General features: G+C 32.9%; 1 pseudogene; it reads right to left on the minus strand.

The window, feature by feature from the left end:
- Positions 1 to 1,467: 1,467 nt before the first annotated feature.
- LOC110105114 lies at positions 1,468 to 18,629 on the minus strand (annotated as a pseudogene).
- Between the last annotated feature and the right edge of the window lie 628 nt (positions 18,630 to 19,257).

Here is a 19,257-nt window from a genome sequence, read left to right on the forward strand (position 1 = left end):
CTTACTCGCCCCACTTGACTTAGAAAGGGCTTGAGGATGAGGTGCGTAGCGAGATTATATGCTTACCCGTGAAGATGAAAGTTTGTTTTTGTGTTGTTATCAATGAAAGAATTATATTAGGTCTGTACTACCAAAGAATTTAGTCGTTGACTTGAAAGATAGTTCATAAAGTGAAGGGAATACTTTTAGAATTTCTTTCTTTAGATTATTAATTAGCCTTCAATGGTTTATGAAACAACTAGACGAACGGGAGAAGAGTGGGAGCATAACCCATTTATTCATTGGGTTACCTTTACTCTGTTGATCTATTTTTAGCAGGACAAATATGAAAATATCCAGATTAATATCAAATTTCAAAATCATGTAGGTTTGGTCAAGTGAAAAAGTCCAAAGAGCTCCCCGTGTTGGGACCAGCCCCACACGTATACAGCTGCGCACTAGACAGGTTAACAAAGACCTCCTGTACACACAAAGCCTTGGAATCAATAGACAAGGAACCTTAGAAAATAAGTTAAATATAAAAATTAATAGCTTGGGAAGGCTACGAGAGGTCATCATATAGAGGAGGATACCCAAAAGAATCACGTCACCCATAGATAGAAGGTATTTATTGGCTCGACCTGTAGGAGAGAAAAGTTTTTCTTTACTAATGCAAGGCAAGAGGAACGAAGTAGTAACCCTTTACCCCCACAAAAAGCAAGTTCAGGCCTAGCCATTGAGTTATAAGCTTTGATCTCGATATCAAACTTCCAGACCCAAAGTTACTGAAAGAGAAAGTAACTACTCATATCTTTTTTATAAAAAGGAACAGTTTATTGGATTGCTAATCTCATCACATGACTACCTATTCTTTAAGCTTTCAAAGTGCAAGGTTTCCTAGAATGAAGAACTAGCATCATGATATTCATTGTACTAATCGTCTCTTTCCTTGAAAAACTGAAGGTAGAATGGACCTCTTTGCTTATTTCTTCTTCTAGACTTGGTACTATTGACGAGTCTGGACTTGCCCCTCTCCCTCTAGTTTTGAGCTAAACCGTGGGAGTGAGAGAGATTGAATGAACCGATACGATAGTAGGCAAAACCTTTATCTGTCTAAAAACTTTATCAGGATTCAGTATTTTTGGATAGAGAGGGACCTATGGTTCCTTCCCCAACATGGATTTCTATTCCACCGACATGATAGCTCATTTACTATAGAATAAAATATATTTCAATTGCATGATTTAAGACAAGATGATAACTTAGGGAATGCTGGATGATGAGAAGAAGAATTTTGGTTCTGATCGATGAGGTGATGCGCTGCCCCTCATGAACTACTATTCTTTCCGTTTACCTATTTCTTCATTCCTTTCATGAACTCTTTCTTTTGAAATCCTATGTCACTTACAGGATTTGAACCTGCCTTTGATGAATGAAGAACCATTGGACGACATTCATCTTCCTCCATGGAAGGTGACAACGAGTGAGCTAGGTTTGTTTTTTTCTTCCTTCTCGAGCTTCTATTTCTTCAGTGAAAGGAGATTCGAGAAAAGATGGAATATGAAAACATGTTTATAGAACAAATAAGATAGGGGTTGAGAAGAGGAAGTTAGCACAGTTGGATAAGATTGGAATAGGCATAAGAACATGTATGGTTGTACCAGATTTGCTAATGCTTCTAGCTTGATGTGATGTATTCCACCAGTTGATTGATGACTTGGTTATTGGTATATCTATCAGTCTAAAATGGATGAAAATATGAGCCAGTTTGACAGGAAGCTTTTGAAAACAAAGTGCACCCAGGTAAATAAGGAACAAGATGAATACAAAAGTGAAAAGAGCATCACACACCTGAAAGATACCCTATATAGGCCTTCCCTGAAAAACCCCAACACTAAGGTCAATAAAGTAGGAAAAACATTAATTTATGTACCAATTGTGGAAGATCAAAGAAAAAGGGGATGTTTAGTTAATGGGAACTAGAATTTTTTTATAGACATTACAAAATATTACTATACTCATCTGAGCCATAGAAACATGTACATACGAAATACGAGAATTTCCACCTTGTTAAAGATCTGGTGGTGCTACCTGAAGATATGAATGAATAGCCATAACTATCAAGAACAATTGAGATCCAATTAGAATTTGCATAACTTCTTATATTTGACATAAATAAAGAAGGTTGTAATAATGAAACATATATGTGAGAATTTTGTCCTTTCCTTGGTAGTGGAACAAGAAAGACATGGATTTCGATCCATGGATGTTTATGTCCTGGATGGAGAGTTAATCACTCTCTGGTGTATCTTAGCTTGAAGTGTGAATGAAAGTAGATGATTCAAATCATTAGTTTTCTTTTCTTTCATTGACTGATAGTGACGGTGTGTCCCTATAAGAAAATTAGTCAGGCAGGTACCTGTATTGTCTAGTCAACCTGATCTTGGCAACTTGCATATAAATTACTAACATATAGATGTACCAAGGGGATAGTGTACGACAACAAATACTATAACCGTTACCTCGCCTAACCATCAGGTAAATTCTTGAATGGGTTAAGGTAAATTGGTCCATTTTAAAGTTCATATTACTGTGATGTGTAAACAAACATCGCAAACTGGAAAGAAGCATCGAGTGATTATTTGTTATTCGACCACTAACCTACAGTTAACCCACTATGGATAGGGTTTGTTGCATTAACATGAAAAGCCCAATGAATTAGTTCATGACTAAGAGTTTATCCTCTGCGGTCACTAAAGCATTATTTAGAGCTCCCTTTCCCATTGTCCAGATAAAGATGTGAGTGAAATGGCTTCAATTCCTGACTTGAAAACTATTATTACCCTTGAAAGGGAAAAACATGCTTCTAATATCATTGATGAATTCCCCTTTCATTTAATTTGATCTAATTATGTGTGGCACTCCTTTCTTGCGGAGTAGCATACCAAAAAAAGTAGGAAAAACATCTCCAAGAATAATGGAAATAAGCCCTAGTACTTCATCTTCTTTCAAAAAATCTTCCTACCACCTACTTACTTTTGGGGTTTCATTCCAAGTATTAGGTTACAAAGTGATAAATGACAATAAGATTTCTTTTGAACTAGAGGATGCATTTTCCCAATTTTTTACGCAGGGCATCTATCTCCAAAGGTGTGAGGACTGGTGGTAAACATCCCACTTTCCACCTAATGATCTTTAGATACTATATTGCTTCAATGATTATTTTTACTGCACCTAGCAGACCGTCAGCATCAGAAATTTTACAATCCTTCCTTTCTATCTTTTGTTTGATGTTTCTTGCCCACCCATCTTGTTCAGATGCAAGAAGATGTCTAAAAAGGTACTAGTTTATACCAGATAAATAAATGACTACCTATCAAGGGTAACCACTACCTATAGATGCAGTGCTTTCTCTACCTATAAAAAAGTACAGATAGAGTTGTTATTTTCCTAATCATTTTAGGGGCTATGAAAGATGTAGTGGAAGAAGTCAAAAACATAGAATTGGAGACTTTTGAACTGAAGAAAAATTCTACATCATCTACTTAGGGACTTCATTCAACACTTTGCTTGGAAGACCCTAGCATCATGAACATAGAATAGTTCCTTCCTCCATCCACCAGTGCATTAAGTACTAGCTTGACAGAATTGAATACTGAGTTAAGGGGGACTTACAACCATTTTCAGTTGTGGAAGTAGGTATTTATAATGATGCAGCTTATTACCTACCAAAGTCTCAAGGTTATTATCGACAACTGATGCAAAAAAAAAAAAAAAAAGAAATAGAAAAGGAACATGAAAGAAAGAATTTAAAAACAAAAGATGGAAAAGTAAAATTGAATAAAAAAGTAGAAGAAAAAGTTCAACAAGATTACAACAACGAGGACAAAATCAAGATAACATTTTGCCAACCATATACTTATCCCATATAGCAGGTGTAATGGTCAGAGGAAGGCATAGTAGAGGTCACGAAATAGGTTGCCACGATACAAGAGAAGTTTTGCCAACATTAACAAGGAGAAAAACCCCAGTAATCCACCTCAATCCAGGGTTGAGCTAAGAGGATGAATTTAATAGCGTTTGTGAACATGCTAATCTAACCAGCAAGAAGGCCATGTTCAAAATTCAACTTGAAGTAGATAGTGACGAAGAAATGGCTAAAGATAGTAAGGAAAGTCAAGAGAAGTCTGAGTCTTCAATTTATAAGAGGATAAACTATTATGTGCGTACTTTAGCCTTGACCCCACAAACATCTGGTACGATGGGCAAGTTACAGGTCAAAGTTGCACCTCAACTAGAGAGTTGTCAATGTCATAAGTTCTATTGAACACCTTCCTATTTGGGTTGTGTAGGTGATGTAAAACTCAAAGATGAATCTTTGAAAGAAATAATAGAGATCTTTGTATTCTCCTTGTGTTCATGAAATGGAAAAATAGGGTTTAATATCGTGCTCTTGGTCTAAGGCAAATAACACTATTTTGAGAAACTTTCGGATACTAAATAGAAGAAACTTCAAACAAAAATAAGTGTTAGCTTTGGTATAGTTGGACTAGTCAATGATGATGAATATTGCCTCGACATTTTTAATTCTTCAGGGTTTGATGAAATACTTCCAGAAGAAGATGAATGATGAAGCTTGTTTAGAAGCTACTAATGAACTGGATGACCTTCAAATTGGGGATGCACCCATTGGGTTTGATGAGGAAATTAAGATAATCATAGAAGAGGTAAAAGAATTGAATTTCGAAACATGCAAAAATCCTAAATTGGCTTTTGTCAATTCACTTTTCACTAATGATGAAACCCATGACCTCATTATGTTACTTGTTGAGTTCAAGGACAATTTCCATTGGAGCTATAAAGAATTACCCATGACTTCATTAGGTCCACAAACTCAAAAGAAAACCTGATGCAATTCCAGTAAAGCAATCACCATGATGCATGCATGTGGATATTGAACAATAGGTGATAGCAGAAGTCAAAAAGTTGATCGAAGTTGTATTCATCTGAGAATAGAAATATCTTTATTGGTTAGCCAGCATGGTTCCTATAAAAAAGAATAACGGTCAAATCCGCATATACATCGACTTCAGAGATTTGAATAAAGCATGCCCTAAGGAAGAATTTTTGTTGCCTGTAATAAAACTCATGGTAGACATAGCTTCCTCCCATAAGATCTTCTCCTTTATGCATGGTTCATCCAGATAAAACCAGATCAATATAGCATCAGAAGATGGAAAGAATACTTCATTTTGCAATCCAATAAAAATTTACTGTCATAAGGTATCAACCTTTATATGGGATCGACTAACTCAAATGGCTACTCAATAAAGAATTAAAGCTTTGGTTTCCTCTCATTAATATAGAAGCAGGAAAAAGAGAGATTTTCATCATTTGTGGATCACTTGAATAAATGCGGTAACTCATGAGGATAGGTTATGTTATAGTTATATCCTATTAATCCCCAATCTATAGAAGAGATAATTGCTTCTGAATTGTAAAAGACTAGAGCAAATAGCCCCTCTCAAATAAGAATTATTTTGATATTCTTTTAAGGAACAAGAACAAAAGACAAATCTAATAAAGGAATAAAAGAATCTTAATAGAATATATTATACAAGAAACAAGAATGATTGAAATAGGATTTACCAGAGAATGGACTCCAGGAAAATATATGAAAAAAAATCCATATTTGAGTAGTACGAATAAATGAACATCTTTTAAGAAAAAAAAAATTCTTCCCTCATTTTTAAGAATACAAGAATAAAATCTCAATTATAGTGATTTTTTGAGTAAAACATTGATATGAGCTTGAGTTCAGATTGGAATTTTGAGGAGTATACCTATTTCTTTTTGGTTCTAGGACCAGTAGTTCTAGAGATCAATTCCACTATCTATAATTATTTCTCATTATTACAAAAAGGTAACAAAGAGAAAATATAAGCTTATTTTATAGCAATAGTAATGTATCGTTGTTGTTTCAAGGTCTACCTATTCGTCCATCTAGATAAGATTTTTTTTGTTCAATATGAAATCAACTAATTCAACTCATGTTTCTATAATCGATTCAATCCCAAAATCCTATTGGGGTTAAACGCCTATGAAAAGATTGCTTGGATTTACAAAAAGGTTATTTGGATTTGACAATGGTTTGCTTATTCTTTATTTGTTTATTCCATATATATATAAGAATCTAGATAATTGAATCACTATTAATTACTATAACTATAAATAGAGAGAGTCATATTCATTAATAGAAGAATATAATGAATATCATAAAAATTAATTAATACACTTTTTCTAACTATGAATTGTTTCTATACTAATCTCAGTATTTTCTTCTTTCTATATTGGAATTTTTTGGAACAGCCCCTAAACGAATGGATCCACATTTCCATTTCTTTTCACCAAATTCTATCGTAGATTCATTGTATTTTGACTGAAGTTCGATACACTCTTTCTCTTTCTTTTTTTCTTTTTCATTATTAGAATTCTTTATTTATATTGTATAACATGATACATACATTATTCTAGTTTGATATTTTAATAAATATATAATAGATAACCTGATCCTTTAGATTAAATTAATTTATTTTTACTTGAAACGAAATTAGAATTAGAAATTACTAACCAAAATGCATATGTATAATGACCCAACAAAAAAAAATTTTGCTGCCCCCCTAAAAAAGATAACAAGAACATTCTCTACCTATAAGAGAAAAAAAGAAGGATGTATGGGAAACAAGACATTAATTTTATACAATGACACTGTACAATAATTAAAAAAAAAGAGATGTTACTCAATCAAAGGTCTAACTGATCACCGCACCTGTATTATAAATATGCAGTTACAAATAATCTTGTTAAAGTAATATGAATTACGCTCATCGCAATTCCAAATAGAAAAAAATTCAATCATTTAATTTTTTTTAAAGAATAAAAATAAAGGTATGATCTATCCCTAAATATTATTTTGAATTATCCGTGAATCTCAATGAACATGAATTGGAAATGGACGCAGGAAGGAACTATAAAATACCTTAAATGAAAAATTATGGGAAGCTTTTATTTTTCTTTTTGTAAATTGTTTATTGAATTTTATTCATTTAAAATATGTAGTATCTTTTTCAAACCAATAAATAGAGCTGGGGTTATTATTGAAGGAACAAGTAAAAAAAAACTAGCTAGAATAGGCATGAAAGAACTAAATTAGATATATTATTTTACTACATATATGAATAAAACATTTACTTAAATCTCAATCTAGATATGATGGTTAGAAAAAAGTTTAAAGAATTCATTTAGTTCCAATTGAAAGTTCTTGATTTAACTGTCATTATAGGCAGTCACTAAAAAAAAATATGAATCGAACCACCAAAGGGTTTTATAGATTTGACATAACATATAATGGTATTGTATAAATATAATGAGATCCCATCATGATATCTCTCCTTAAGCATTAGAGCCCGTACATTCAAGATCTTGACTTTCTATTACTATGATTGTGCCACTAAAAGAAACATTACTTAATCTTACATTCTAAGGAAAAGACATTTATACATAGACACTAATTTATGTATAAAGATTCACCTGGATTTGTTTGGACCCAATAACATTGCTAGCTTAGGGGGAAAAGTCTATGGATTTATGATTATCGATGATTACTAGAGGTTTATTGGATAAAATTTCTATCACCTAAGAGTGAGTCTTTTGATGAGTTTTAATTCTTCTCCCCTTGGATTTAGAAAAAGTTAGGATGTCAGATCTGGACCATCCATACTGACTACAGTGGAGAGTTTAAAAATGAGATATTTGGAGTCTTTTGTGAGGATCAAGGGATTAGTCACAACTTCTCAACTCCTAAGACCCCTAAGTAAAATAGGGTAGCTGAAAGGAAGAATAGGACCTTTGTTAAAGCTTTTGGAGCCATGCTTGTTGAGTATTCACTTCCAAAATACTTTTGGGCCGAAGCAATAAACACAGCTTATTACATGTTGAATAGGGTAAATGTTAGATCCAAATTGAATAAGACACCCTATGAGATCATTAAGGATAGGACACCAAACCTTTCCCACCTCCATGTCTTTGACTGTAAGATTTTCATTCTTATCAATGGGATGTCACCCTTAAAAAAATTTGACCCAAAATATGATGAGAGGGTGTTCTTAAGATATTCAAGTGTGGGGATATCTTTTTGGGTGTTTAACAAGAGGACATTGGTGGTGGAGGAGACTATTCATGTATTGTTTAATAAATATTATCCTAAGAAGTCTAGAGTTGAGGAAGAAGATGAAGTTGGAGAGATTACCCAAGAAATTAAAAAATTGGAGAAAAGGGTAGAGCCTCAAAACAATGAAGGAGTAGGCTAGTTTTACCAAGGAGAAGAAAATGCGTATATGGAGGAAAGGGTAGAACCTAGACACACTTTCCCTAGAGATTGAAAATATTTTTTTAGTCATCCTAAAGAACTGATCTTAAGAGACCTTTCTAAAGGAGTTAGAACTAGGCAAGGACTTCGGAAGGAAGTGAACCACACTATCTTTATCTAAATGACTGAACCCATCAACATCAATCAAGCCCTTTATGATGAATTCCTGATCTTTTTTTTTTTTGAAAAATTCAAAAAGCAATTGCATTAAAAAGAAAATAAGCTAATACAAGCTAATAACATCACATTCCTCCTTTAATAAAAGTAAAAAAGGAGGAGGAATGTGCTCCATACTAAAAGAATCCCAAGTAAAGTCACTATTATGAGCATAGTTAGCACACATATCCGCTAACTTATTGCATTCTCTACTAACATGTTTCAAAATAACAAAATTAAACTCTTTAATAAAGGAGGATAACCTTACTTCAATTTCCATTTTATGCTTTATTTTTATAATGTTTTGAAAACTTTTCATCACATTATCATTATCTCCTTCAATGATAATTCCTTGAACTTGAGAATTCCAATCCTTGATAATTCCATGAAGAGATAAAATACCCTCTAGTTCAAGACGAGCAATGTCCCAATGAGTACATTTGATTCCTTTAGCAAATAGAAATCTTCCAAGATGATCACGACCAATAGCTCCAATTCTAGCATTATAAGTAGATAACAATGAAGCGTCCCCATTAATTTTGATCCAATCGGGTGGAGGAGGATGCCAAGAATTTTTAAACAACCGAGATGGTTGATTAACATCCCAAAGGCCCGATTTATTTCTATTATAAATAGAAATATATGTCATAATAAAAGCATTAGAAGCAATGCTCAAATTGGAATCCTCGATTCTTTCTTGAATAAGTCTATTTCTACACTTCCAGCAAAGAAATACTAAATTGCAAAAAACATTTGTGATAAATGTTTTTTTGAAAGCATTTAACTCCAACCAATCCATTATTTCAGCAAAACTGTTAAATTCCGGAATATGAAATCCCCAAAGATTGAGAACTTTTTTAGTTTGAATGATTTTATCACAACTCACCACCACATGCTTGATATCTTCAATATCCAAGCAACCTCTTGGACATAAGAATCCTTCCTTGAGCTCTCAATACTCAAGGAAATGAAAAGTTGGAATAGCTTTATGGTATATCCTCCTCCAAAAAATTTTTGTTCTTGGATTTAGTTTAATCTTCTTCATCCAAGACCAATATCTTCCTTTGATAGAATCAATTGACAAGGCTTCATCAGACAATGCAGCTAACATTCTTTCATCAATTATAAGAAATTAGCTCCATTTGATCACTTCCAGCCTCCTGATCAATCTTTATGTTGCATATAATCTGAAGCAAATTATTATCAAAAACATTCTATAATTTGGCAATATTCCATGTGCCATTTTCAATGAATTGATCTACACATAAGTCATTAATATGTAGATTATCAAGGAACGTTGGCCATTTAGATAGAGCTTTATCTAAAATCCACGCATCCTCAAAAACATTAATTTTTTCACTGTTACAGATATTCCATCTAAAAATTGGTTTGAGAGCTTTAGCACCACTTCTTAAGATTTTACAGGTTGAAGATAATTCTACTTCCACTCCAGAATCCAACCAGAATTCCCATATTTAGGCTTCAAGCATTTATGCAAAAGAGAATCTTCATCATTTACATATTTCCATGTAATGTTGGCTCTTAAAGAATAAAGTGAATGATTCTGGTGCAGTGGTAAGGAATATGAAAAGATTGGTGGCTAAGGTGTACAACCAAATATAAGGGATTAATTTTAAGGATACCTTTGCCCTAGTAGCTATATTTGAAGCTATTAGAGTGCTACTAGCCTTTACCTGTTATAAGGAATTTAAGCTTTTTTAAATGGACAGTAAGAGTGCCTTTTTAAATGGAGTGATAAAAGAGGATGTGTTTGTAGAGTAAACCCCATGTTTTAAGAGTTCCCAATTTCCAAATCATTTTTACAAATTAAAAAAGGCCTTATATCGATTAAAACAGGCACCCAGAGCTTGGTATGAGAGGCTAAGCACATTCCTAATAGAGAGGGAGTCTGTCAAGGGGAGCATAAACACCATCTTTTTTTTGAGAAAAGTAGGAGATGAGTTACTCATTATTCAGATTTATTTTGATGATATACTTTTTGGATCTTCTAATAAAAGGTTATGTGATAAGTTTTCTAAAATAATCAGTAAGAAATTTGAGATAAGTATGATGGGAGAGTTATCCTACATTTTGGGGTTTAGCATATGATAATTAGATGATGGAACCTTTCTTAATTAATGAAAGTACATTAAGGACATCTTAATGAATTATGAAATGGATAACGCTAAGCCAATAAATACTCCCATGAGCTCTAATGTTCAATTGGATATGGACTCAAATGGAAAATCATTTGATCAAAAGAATTATAGAGGAATGATTGGATCACAACTTTACATGACTACTAGCCGACGTGATATAGTGTTTAGTATTTGGCTTTGTACAAGATTTTAAGTTGATCCTAAAGAATCCCATCTGAGTGCAGTTAAGAGAATCCGTAGATATCTTTTAGGGACTCAAAATTTAGGAATCTGATATCCTAAGCATAACACTAATTTTGAGATTATTGGATATTCTAATTCTAATTTTGTAGGGTATATGATGAATAGAAAGAGCACTTAATGAACTTTCCAATTCATAGTGCATTCTTTAGTCTCCTGGTCCAGTAGAAAATAAAACTCTGTTGGACTTTCCACTACTGAAATTGAGTACATTGCCTTAGGAAGTTGTGTAACCCAAGTCCTTTAGTTGAAGCAACCAATTCTTGATTTAGGATTACATGTTTTCATAATTTAAATCCTTTGTAACAACACTAGTGCAAACTACATCTCTTAGAATTCTATCTAACATTCAATCACCAAAAACATTGACATAAGGCATCACTTTATTAGAGGCCATGTTACTAAAGGAGATCGAGTTACACCACGTAGCAACTAAGAATAAACTAATTGACATCTTTACAAATCCACTGGCCTTTCACGCATTCAGCATCTTAAGGACTAGATTGGGTGTAATTGACGTAAATGCACAAACTTGATGCTTACTTAATTTTGAGTTTTATGTTCTTTGATCTGTTATTTGTTGTTGTTTTCTTTTCTTTCTTTTGTTTCTGACTTTTCTTTTGTTTTTTGTTTTAATTGTTGATTTTTTTTTCCTTTCTATTATTTTAGTTTTCTTCTTTACTTTTTTTTTTTTGCTTGGTCACTGCTGAAATGATATCGTATGCCTTGTTTTTGTTTATGAACATTTATAGTCAATGTTTGATATCCCAAAATTAGTTAAAGTGATAAACACCGTTGATTGTTTCCCTTCCTCTAACTTCTTTTAGTGGTGTAATTTTCTTTTCTGAACAAAAATTTACCTCAAATTAATAACTGGACTTTATGATTAAGATCTTTTCTAATTTGTTACAGTAATCTATCTTATATAAATAATGCTCATAGTCATTAAATGACTTTCAAGCTTTCTAATCTTGTCGTTACATTTATCATATGAATTTGATTATGCTTTTTAGTTTACTCTTCCTTATATTAGATAGTGAGTTTTTCTTCTCCAATATTTAGAAGATATTCTCATAATAGAGAGTATATAAAAGTTTCATAAGGCATATAGCTTTCAAAAATGACAAGAGGAATAAATTGAGCCCAAAAGAAGAGAAACTAAAAAGATGCGCAATGATCGCCAAAAAAATTGAAAGATACACAAAGTTTATAAAAAATTTAAAAGATGCATAAAGTACGCTAACCAATTGACAAGAGGTATAAAATGAGCTCAGAAGAAAGTAAGCTTCATTCTCTTTTAAACCTTTAAATCTTAAAAGAATTCATGTGTCACTTATATTTTCAAACACTAGATTTTGAAATTCGTAATTGTGACAAATTAATTTGGTATATTATTCTATAAGATATTTTTATGAAACCAAGTTTTGAACATATCACTTTTTCTTATGAAATTTCTTTTTTTTAGTTAGATCTTTATTTTCAAAGATGGTTTACCCTGTAAGTAGTCTGGGCTAGGATTAACAAGATCTGTTGTTCTACTATTTTTCAAATTTCAATAATGTTAACTCATTTTCCTATAAATTTTTTAATTCAAGCACATGGAAAATTTTACATATTCTTGATTTAATCCAAAAAAAAATTTGTTTTTTTTTTGTTTTTTTTTTTATTTTATCTTCTTTTTCATTATTTAATTTTTATTTTTTACTATTCTTATCTTATTTTAGGGCCTTCTCTGATGACCTCCATCCTTCCATAAAATCTTTAATTTTTTATCACATCAACCTGGAAGATATCATCACACCACCCTTCATCTTCCATCTACGACTGATCTGAGAAACCTCTTTGAGATCATCCTGAACGATCCTCATTATCATGGATGATCTAATCAAATCCTTCTCAATTATTTGTGATCGTCACAGATGATCCACACCGTCTTGGATGATCTAATCAATTATGCTTCTATTATTTGCGATCATCCTGGATGATCCACTTATTTATCTTGAATGATCCACATGGCTAAAGATGTTACACATTTTAAATTCAGCCAGTACAATCCATTATTATTGATCATCCTAGATGATCCACCTAATCATCCTAGACGATCTACTTTTTTAATAGTCATCGACAAGACTCCTTGGGATGATCACTTATGTCTAATCATCTTGGATGATATAACAATCTTTTTGGACAATCATCTTAGTCATGCCAAATATTCACAAAATTTTCCTAGATTATTATACAACGATCTTGGATGATATGGCCATTTCATTATAAGTAGCAGGATTCAAAGCATTTTCTCACCTTCAACCTTTTATTTCATCATTCCTCCCCACAAGCTCTAATACTTTGTCAATGGCAGGTGGAAAATGCTCTAGAATATTTGCTTGTAGTTCATCAACGGACATTTTTGACCCTTGTTTCACTGAGGAGGTTGATCAAGCTTCTTACCTTCACTACAACACCACCGAGATCACACTATCTAGTACCGTCAACCCTAGTATGATTACTTAAACTATCCTTAGTCTCTTTACTCACACCTCCCTCGCCATCATCTTTATATCCAGATTATAACTGGGCTCCTACCAATCACCTTCTGAAGAACACTCATATCTCCTATCATGATGGGTGTCTATCACCTTAGTCAAAGATGCTAGGACAATCCAATATGTACTTCGCACTACATTTATCCCTAAGGCTGGTGATCATGTCAATACACTCCTCTCCTTTCAATCACCATCTTCTACATCATAACTCATAGAGAGTTAAATGTTGTTGATCTTCTTTTCTATATATAGCATCTGACTAATATTAGGGATCTAGGTCACATAAGAAAGCCTTAGCGTAACTTTGGGCACATCATAGCCTATGTCTTGGAAACAAAATATAATTTTTAATATCAAGCCCCACCTAGTTTTAAGCATGTGTTCTACACCAACAGTTCCTTCCACATTCTTTAGAATACTCATCTCCACTCGGAGCACAAGGAGGCTGAGGGAGCTGAGGAGGAAGCTCCTCCTGCACCTGTTCCTCCACCTACTCCAATTTACCAACACTCATAGTTGGATGAGCTGGTGGGTAGTTTGACTCGTGAGAAGCTCTGTTTGACTCTTATATTGCTATATAGGAGCAGAAGCATGTGGAGGATGTCACTATATTTAATACATATGTGGCACACTAGCAGCAATAACACGACTAGGACATGGCCTCATTTAGGGAGCAGATTGCTACTTTTCTCAGTTTCTTTCATCCACGACCACCACCTCCTTCTGATGATCAGGGCCCTTAGTACTTGTAGACTTTTTTATTGTTTTTTTTTGTGATGTTCATTAGTTTCTATTTTTTGTTCTATTTTTCTTTTCTATTTTCCTCCTTTTTGTGAAGTCAAAAGGGGGAGTAGTGGTACTATTTGTGTTATTTTGTTGTGTTATTTTTTATGACTATTATTTAGTGTTTGTACCATTTATTTGATTTTAGTAAACTTTGAATTGTTTGGTTCATAATGTTTTCCTTCATGTTATGTTTCATTTAACTGCTTCAGTTGAACTATCTACAAAATGTTTGTCATAATAAAAAAGGGGCAAACTATTACAAATCAAGATTGAGGGATTATAATTTTGATGATAGCAAATATTTTTGACACATCTGCTTTTTCTGCGATTTCCCTACCTACTAACGTTTCAGGTTCATAAGGTCAATTGCAAATCAAGCAAGCTCAAGATTGGGTAGATTAGGATTGAATAAGTCGGTAAGTGTATGTTAAGTGTTTTCTCCTTTTCTTGAGTCAAATGTAACAAAGTGGATCCTGATGTTAAGTAGTATTGCAAACACACATACTCAAAGGGAAAAATACTGTCTATTTTAGAGTTTTTTATTTTTTATCATATCATCCGAGATGATAAAAAATTGTCCTGAATGATTAGTTAAAAATAAAAACTAATTAGAGTATCCTTGTTAAGACAGCCAAAATTAAGGAAATCTTCCTGGATGATATTAGCATCATCTAGAAAGATATGCTCAAATTAAAAAGAATCAGCCTCCAACTCTTTTAGGTATGTTATTATTTTTAGACATCATATCGAACATCGTCCTAAACAATACATTATAATTATGCCTAAATTAGTTTAATGACTAAGAAAAGTAATTAAGGTTTGATAAATCGATCATATCATTTTAGACGATCATCTAAACAAACCTTAGTTTCTTCATGAATGACCAAAATTATGTTATGGAAGATATGTATCCATTTGAACTAATTGTCCCGAACTATCCAATACTTGTCTTGGATGATCAGTTACTTTTTTGTCGTCCAACATGAAAAGCCTGACCGAACAGAGTGATGTTCTGGACAATACTTGATGTTTTTGAATAAATTATATCGGATGATTTCTCATCATCTTGGACAATCATAATAAATAAATGTTATGATCATCCAACCTCCTTTTATTTTGCCTTGGATGATTGAGCTGAATTTGTACTGATTGTACAGGACTATACGTCAATCATCCAAGATGTTCATTGATATTTTGTTACAATTTAGGGCAAATTTGAAGCACTTCTATATAAGATCTTTTGTTTACTCTAGATGTGATATTTTTGTGCTATCCTGACCTGAGAGGGCAAAGAGGAGGGGGAAGTCTTGGGTGAGAGAGAAACTATGGGGGGCAAAAGGAGTTTTGTAAAGGCTTCAAACTATAAGAGTAAAATGGTTCTCTACCTTACTAGGGTTAGTGGAAAGGAGTTTTGTAAGGGCTTCTCCATCTTACTATTGGAGCAAAAGGAGAGTCACTGAGTTTAGTATAATACCTAGAGGAGAGACTCTGGAGAGTGGACGTAGGTCTAGTTGATTGAACCACTATAAAATCTAGTGTTTTCTTTCTTATTGAATTTTCCACATTAATTTTTTGCACTATATTTTTTGGTAAATGATAGTTTGGTTTGTCGTTTTAAAATATTTCAAAAGTTCTCTATTTTTGTTTGAAAATTTTTTAATAGCCAATTCACCTCTCCTCCTAGCTAGTTTATAATGTCTTAACTTCCCTAATGAACTTTCAAAGGTAAGTAGGGAAGTTTGGTAGCTATTCTAGGGAACTGGACCACCTCTTTGCTACTGATGCTCTCAATTTGATCTTAGCAATATCAAGATTAAAAATAATGTTTCCCCTTTAACCTTAGCATTAATATCATACGTAAGCTCTTGAGCTAAAAGAACATTACTAGAAATACTTCTACCCTTCACAAACCATTCTGATTATAAGAAATAATTTTAGGAAGGATATTAATCAACCTATTGGAAATGATCTCAGAGTTAAGCTTGTTAGAGAAGGTAAAAAGGCTAATCAGTATGAAGTCATTCCAATTATTAGTAGAGGAAAAGAATTTAGGATAAGAATTTTCTGAAAAGAAATCTTTCACCGCTTCAATCACATCCACCTTGATAATATCCCAAGTTTTATGAAAAATTTAGGTTGTGAAACTATCAGGACCCGTAACTACATCACCTTTCAAATCATTAATAATATTAAAAATCTCATTTTTAGAAGGAATTTGACAAAGTATATTGTTATCATTATCATTAATAATTTGAGGAATAACATGAGGATTACTTATAGGAAAAAACAAACTTTGGCTATTAAAATCTTCTTGAAATGATCAACTCCACCTACAAATCAAATCATCAGAATCAATTAAGCTACCATCATTATTAACAATTTATTGAATCCAACTCTTAATTCTATTCTTATTGGCCAATGCATGGAAGAATTTAGTATTCCTATCACCCTCCATAACAAATTTAGAATTAGAATTTTGCTTCCAGAAAGATTCTTCCTAGAGCTGCAGTTGAAAAAGAAACTCCTTACTTGGTTATGGTAGTTAAGTTTATTAGAGTCAAGATTATCCAAGTAAATGTTATCCAACTCAGTGAATTTAATCTCGTCTTCTTTAATATTAGAAAAAATATTTTTAAACACATTTTTATTCCACCATCTCAAACATTGCTTAAGTCTACTCAGCTTTGTCCATAATCTAAGCATGCTAGTGATGTTGTTATCAGGGTGCACATGAGCACTCTGATTAGTATCAACCACATTCATAAAATTAGCATCAGACATCCACATGTTCTGAAATCTAAAAGAATGAGAACTAGTATGACTATTATCATTAATGTTCAAAAGAAGAGGAGCATGATCGAAAAGAATTCTACTTAAATGTTTAACATTAGACATAGCAAAATTAGGAAGCCACTCATTATTAAGAAGTATCCTATCGAGTCTTTGCCACAAATTATCTCTATTCCAGGTGTAAGGGCTCCCATAAAAACCAATATCATTCAAATTGCAATCGTTAATCATAGTGTTAAAATCTTCCATAGTTTTCGTATTGGGAGTATTACCCCAACTCTTTTAGAAGCATTAGAAATAATATTGAAATCACCTCCCACACCAAGGCCCATTAATCTTAGAAGTAAAATTAAGTAATTGATCCCAAAGAGTAATACGATTCAATCTAGTACACGAAGCATAAACAAAATAGGCATGACAGCTAATAGTAAATAAGCTAATATGACTATGAACAACTTGAGGCAAATTAGCGATAATTTTTAAAGACATGGCATTATTCCATATTATCCAAATTTTATTAGAGCAATTTGCATAGTAATTAGAAAAACCCAAAGCAGTAGTAGTAGAAGTAATTTTATTGTTATCAATGAAAGGTTCAATTAAAACTAAAAAATGAATATTATGAATTCTACAATGGTTTTGGACTCTAACTTTAGAGTCCTTACCTCCAATACTCCTCATATACCAAATGAGAGCATTAATAATTGTAATCTTTTGAGGAATTTTGAGCTCTGGTGGATCTAGGAGTTGCAGGTAAAATATTTTTAGCATGCTTACCTTTCTTTTTAACAGCCTTAGTGAAACCGTCCTCATCAGAACTTTTATAAAAGTCTTTATCATGGTTGGAAGAGGAAGTAGTTTCCTGATTCACATTTATAGGATCAGAAATAGAGGGAGGTGTAAATTCACCTTCTTCACAAACATCAATAGATTCAAATATGTTACCCACAAACTCAGTATCCTTCAAACCGTTTCCAATGGAGTTAGAGATTAAACATGGTTAGTAAAAATTAGGATTATCAGTATCATTGAGCATAGATTCAATAGAGATAAAAAGATTAGGGTCTTTTTTAGTATCAATGGTAATAGCTTTCACATCCTCCTTATCATTTAAAACTTCCATCCTATTTTCCTTAATATTCATATTGGGGCTAACAACATTATCCAACTTCTCATTAGTAGGAGTCGGTTCCACCTGATCCAAATGGATCAATTTGTTATTATCCAAGATAGAAACATATATATATTTTTCGTGGATCCAGGCATCCCACTAATCGTGTTAGTTGAATTACTTAACTCCGAGTGCAACTTAAATCATTCAGGTAGAGCATGTCCATGAATTTTACAAAGAGAATAAAAATCAGGAACTTTTTCAAACTCAACTTTTTTAAAATAACTGAAGGCTTTGGATCCAACCCAAACTTCCTTGTCATATTTTTTAGAAACAACAACCTCAACAAGAACTCTAGCCACAGATGGCCAAGCCCTAGAAGCAGTTGCTTGATCAGTCTGGAGAGGTCTCCCAAAAATTGAATCCAAAGCATGCATGACTTTTGGGTTAAAAAAATGAAGGCGCAAGTTCATAAATGAAATCCAGATCAGAATGATAGGGGGTTATTCCTTAATATCAAAAAATGGGGTCCATTTCAAAATCCATAATTGACAGTTATAGATGAAATATGAATGCCTAGAAACAACTCTATTGTAGTCAAGATCATTAGATAGCTATATAATAACATGCTGTGAGTCAAGCAAACCAATCGAAAAAAAAATCCGTAAGTTTTAAGGTAGTGAAAAGCTAACATATATAATCAAGGTTAGGTCTACATAATATGAATTTACCAACAAAAGTAAATTGAAAAGGGGAAGCCAACTTCAGGTCTTCAACATCATATAACAAAATTGTTGGAACCCCATTGAAAATTGTTTGAGTTAAGGTAGGATGAGCATCACCTGCAGAGGAACTACCGTATAGAACATCTTTGAAAGATCATGATCGGGAAGGAGAACCATCATCATCTAAAGTAAAGAAGCCTTTATTCTTATTCAGCACAGGCTCAGTAGCATTCCCCTTTGGGGTAGAGGAAGAGGCTCCCGTCACAGGAAAATTGATTGAAAGGGGCAAGATTCCAAAGAGGGAACCCCAAAAACCCTCAGATCTCAAGATGAAATTGTA

Source organism: Dendrobium catenatum, unplaced genomic scaffold, assembly GCF_001605985.2.
Source record: "Dendrobium catenatum unplaced genomic scaffold, ASM160598v2 fragScaff_scaffold_292, whole genome shotgun sequence".
NCBI lineage: Eukaryota > Viridiplantae > Streptophyta > Magnoliopsida > Asparagales > Orchidaceae > Dendrobium > Dendrobium catenatum.